Here is a 5000-nt window from a genome sequence, read left to right on the forward strand (position 1 = left end):
ATCTGCAGACCAGGAGCCAGTTGCATTGCTCGGACGGAAGAGCCTAGTAAGGTCGTATTTAACCCGCTGCTAACTGTGTGTCGTATGGAACTGACCAATGGCGTAGTTCGGTCAACGAAGGCATTGATTTTAGTCACGTGTACCTGTCAAAAAGTTAGAACCAAGCAATGCAACTGGCACCTGCGGGAAAACACAGACTCCTGAATGATCGACCACCAGAAACGGTAATAACTATCTCAGTAGCAAAGGCTGCAAAATTCTCTCTCTCTCCCTCTCTCTCTCTCTTCCTCTATCTCTGTCTCTCATGAGGTAAAACTGGAAGTTTTCTTCAAATTGTGCACATGTTTGGAGAGAGAGAGGGATAGAAAAAGAGATAAAGAGAGACAAACAAACAGACAGAGAGAAACAAACATATATACACAGACAGACAGATAGGACTAAACAAATGCATGTTGACACCAACTACGGATCTTTCTTCGTCTTTTTTCTCTCTCTTTCAACTCGTAAAAAATCAATATAAACACTTTAAAAAAAAAATCTATTTCTCTCTTTCGTTTTCTCTCTCCCCACCCCCCACACACACCTTTATACTACCCTCTACCAAGACCACGAATTCCTCAAAGGAGTAGCTGATGAAGAGAAGCGGCGAGTAAGACAGAAAACAAAAAAGTCAACGACAATGGACTGACATTGCAATTAAGGTTAAGAAGAAGAAGAAGAAGAAACAGAAGAAGAGAAATAAAAAAGAACAAGAACAAACACAAACAACAAAAAAAAAGAATATCAAGATCTATAATAATTATAATAAGATGGCCACCATTACATACGTCGTTAGCAAGCGGTACACCGATACCTTCTTCTATTTTTATTTATACAGCTCAGCTCTGGTAATAATTAGACTAATCCCACCATGGGCATTGTTAATTGGTCCAGTCAAGCGTAACGACACCCGCCCCCCCCCCCCTCCGCCCCCCGCCTCCTCGCCGCCTCCTCCGCCACCCACCAATGTCTGTTCACCTGCTGCAAGTGTCATGCACTACACACACAGCTCCACCCAAGTCGCCGCTGATTTACAGACTCACCGAATTCACCCTCTGTGTGTGTGTGTGTGTGTGTGTTTGTGTGTGTGTGTGTGTGTGTGTTTGTGCGAGTGTGTGTGTGTGTGTGTGTGTGTGTGTGTGTGTGTGTGTGTGTGTGTGTGTGTGTGTGTGTGTGTGTGTGTGTGTGTGTTTGTGCGAGTGTGTGTGTGTGTGTGTGTGTGTGTTTGTGTGTGTGTTTGTGTGTGTGTGTGTGTGTGTGTGTATGTGTGTGTGTGTGTGCGCGCGTGTATGTGTGCGTGTGTGCGTGTGTGTGTGTGTGTGTGCGTGTGTGTGTGTGTGTGTGTTTTGCGTCTCGTTGGTCGGACTGCCTCTTTTAACACTGAGCCCTCCAGCAAGACTTTATATCAACACCACGCGACACTTGAAGGGTGTGGGGTGTGAGAGGGGTACGGGTAGGGTGGGGAGGGGGAGGGGCTGGGGAAGGGAGGGGCAGGGGGCTGCTTATACGACTTGTAACGGGTGTTTTGAAGGGATGGAGAGGGGTGGAGTGACAGAGAGAGAGAGAGAGGGGGAGAGTGAGAGAGAGAGGAAGTGGGTGATGCGGTGGGAAGGATGGAGAGAGAGAAAGAGAGAGAGGGGGAAGGGGGTGGAGGGGTAGGAAGGATGGAAAGATAGAGAGAGGGAGAGAGAGAGAGAAAGAGAGGGAGGGAGGAAGAGAGAGGGGGTGGAAGGGGGTGGAAGGGGGGATGGAAAGAGAGAGAGAGAAAGAGAGAGAGACAGACAGACAAACGAATCGAAATTTTGTTTAGCCAAGGAGAGAGACTGACAGACAGAGAGAGACTGACAGACAGAGAGAGAGAGACAGAGAGAGAGAGAGAGAGAGAGAGAGAGAGAGAGACAGAGAGAGAGAGAGAGATACAGAGACAGATGTGAGTATATAAGGACGGAAAGAGAGAGAGGTGGATAAGTCTTCCCCAAAATACTCCCATTTAACTTTTACGTTTTTTCACGGCTGGCATTTTTTCCCTCTTTTTCTTTTTTCTTTTTTTAACTCTACCCCATGCCAATTGTTAACTCCAACTAAACCATATATCTTTCCATCAAAAAGAAGAAAGAAAAAGAGTGTTTGCACAATTCTTTCGGAAAATCGATATAAATCTTGAGAAAGGGTAATTTGGGGGCAAAACTACAATGACTGTATTTCATGTCCCCCCAAAAAAAAAATGACAGAGTTATCATCTACATTATACTCGGCGCAACAGCCGAGTGGTTACAGCGGTAGACTTTCAATCTGAGGGTCCCAGGTTCGATTCTCGGTAACGGCGTCTAGTGGATAAAGGGTGGAGATTTTTCCGATCTCCCAGATCAACATATGTGCAGACGTGCTTGTGCCTGAAACCCCCTTCGTGTGCATTCGCACGCAGAAGATCAAATACGCACGTTGCAGATAATGTCATCCACGTCATTGTTATGGAAACAAGAACATACCCAGCATGCACACTCCCAAAAACGTAGTATGGCTGCCTACATGGCGGGGTAAATAAAGAAAGGCCATGCACGTAAAAAAAAAAAATGTTACATGTTTGTCTGAGTGTGTATGTGTGCGTGCCTGAAATCTGACTGAATGACACAGGAAACGAATGATGAGCGCCCAATGGTAGCCGTCAGTCGGCTCTACCCAGGCAGTCAGCCTGTCGTGCAAATGACCCCTTTGCTCGCAAAGCACTGTAAGCTTGGTCTCTGACCGAGGATGGGCGCAATATAAGTATCCGTATCAAATCCATCAATCAGTTTTGGGGTCTAGGGCCAAGTGCAGACCACCTTTCCCATTGAGTGGCCGGCCCCCAAAAAAACACACTCCACTCGAACTCGTGTGGAGCTGAAAAAGTATTAACCCTGCATGACTGTTGGAGCGGAAAAAGGTACCAGCCCACACTGAGTCATTCTAGAGCGCTTGAGGGACCAAGGAGTTTTCTTCCTTCACCAGTTATATGCATATTATCAACACACACAGATTATTTCTGGCAGGAAAGCGTGGAAGTCAAGTTGTCCTCCAAAACCTCTGTCGACCTAACCTTTTTCTACCGTAGTACAAAAACGTAAAGAAAACACCTTTTCCGTTAAAAAAAAACAACAACAACCAAAAAACACACACACGCACAAAACAACTGAACGCACGTTAACGAACACAGGAACGAAACCTCCTCCACCCACCACTGAAAAATCAACAAAGACAAAAAAGGACAGACAGACAGACAGACAGACAGACGACTTCGCAAGCAACCTCCCCACAGAATCATCAGAGCACACACACACACACACACATCACAAACTGCAGTTCGTTTCGACGCCACCTTCTCCTGGAATCACCACAAACACTGCAACAGCACTGTTTCAATAATTATATCGTGTACAGCCCAAAACATAGTATCTACACGAACACAACTACGAAACAACTCCAGCTAATGAGCTAGGCAAGAGAGAGAGAGAGAGAGGGAGAGAAAGAGAGAGAGAGAGAGAGAGAGAGAGAGAGAGAATAGAGAGAATAGAGACAGAGAGAGACAGACACAGAGACAGGGGCAAGGAAACGGACAAACGGCTTGAAACAACACAAGAGAGACAGTGAGAGAGAGAGAGAGAGAGAGAGAGAGAGACAGAGACAGAGAGAGACAGAGACAGAGAGACAGAGACAGAGACAGAGAGAGAGACAGAGACAGAGAGAGAGACAGAGACAGAGAGAGACAGAGACAGGAAGAAAGAAACCGAGAAAGAGGTTGAAACAACACGAAAGAGAGAGACAGACCTCGAGAGACAGACACTAAATGAGACAGAGAGGGAGACAGAGACAAAGCTAGAGAGAGAGAGAGAGAGAGAGAGAGAGAGACAGAGAGAGACAGACAGAGAGACAGAGAGAGAGAGCGTGGGTGAAGGGATCACGGGATTTGTCTACAAGAAGCCAGAAGGGATTTGCAGTCCATGTGGCTTTGGGGGGTTTAACTCGGCTTTGAAAAAAAGAAGAAAAAAAAAAAAAAAAAAAAAAAAAGAAGAAAAGAAGAAGAAAAAGCAAAGGTATTGACGGGTGGTGGTGTTAATCCGGGGATTGACTTAACACAACCTCTTCTGCTTAGCGCATGAGCGTGAGCCTGCGCGTCAAGAGTCACTCTGTCAGTCTCGTGGACCGTGGCTGGGGTGGTGGTTGACGTTTGCAACGTCTTGTGGACTAAATTGATGTATAGTTTTCAGTCACTGTTTGATGTTCTTTCTTCCTTTCTTTCTTTTTTTTTTTTTTTACTGTTGTTGCTGTCCCCTCTCTCTCTCTCTCTCTCTATATATATATATATATATATGTGTGTGTGTGTGTGTGTGTGTGTGTGTGTGTGTGTGTGTGTGTGTTTAGGTGTGAGTTTATGTGGGGAAGGTTGAGTTGTGGATGGTAAGCGAAGCAAGTTGTCTGTCAAGAAGAAGAAGAAGAAGAACAACAACAACAACTACTCATCAGCCCCATCTACATGTAACATGCAGCTTGTGTTAAATGTGTGTGTGTGTGTGTGTGTGTGTGTGTGTGTGTGTGTGTGTGTGTGTGCGTGCGCGCGCGCACAAGTTCTTATATTGATATGCACATGTTTGTATCTTAAATTCTATTGTATCTGTGTTTGTGTATGATTTTCGATTTATATCTGTACCTTTTTATGTACTACTCCCTCCCCCCCCCCCGCCCCCCCCCCCCCCCCCCCCCCCCCCACCTCTGAATATTCCTGGTGACCCCGGTACACTTGATAATAAAGACATACTCTGTTCTATTCTATTCTATTCTAAAATCATCAACTTCTCCAGCATTGTTATTGTTGTTTGTTTCATTGAGAAATCGTTTACTTGTTTTTTCTTCTTCTTTTTGTGTTGATTTCAACGAAACAACTGAACAGACAACAGCATCACACACAGGCGGGCTAATTTTCCATT

General features: G+C 45.4%; 1 protein-coding gene across 5 annotated transcripts in view; it reads right to left on the reverse strand.

Annotated features, from left to right (window-relative positions):
* Nucleotides 1-5000, reverse strand: part of LOC143279679 (3',5'-cyclic-AMP phosphodiesterase 4C-like) — a 757240-nt gene that overhangs the window by 433219 nt on the left and 319021 nt on the right. The window lies entirely within an intron of this gene.

The sequence above is a fragment of the Babylonia areolata genome, chromosome 3, assembly GCF_041734735.1.
Source record: "Babylonia areolata isolate BAREFJ2019XMU chromosome 3, ASM4173473v1, whole genome shotgun sequence".
Lineage (NCBI taxonomy): Eukaryota > Metazoa > Mollusca > Gastropoda > Neogastropoda > Buccinidae > Babylonia > Babylonia areolata.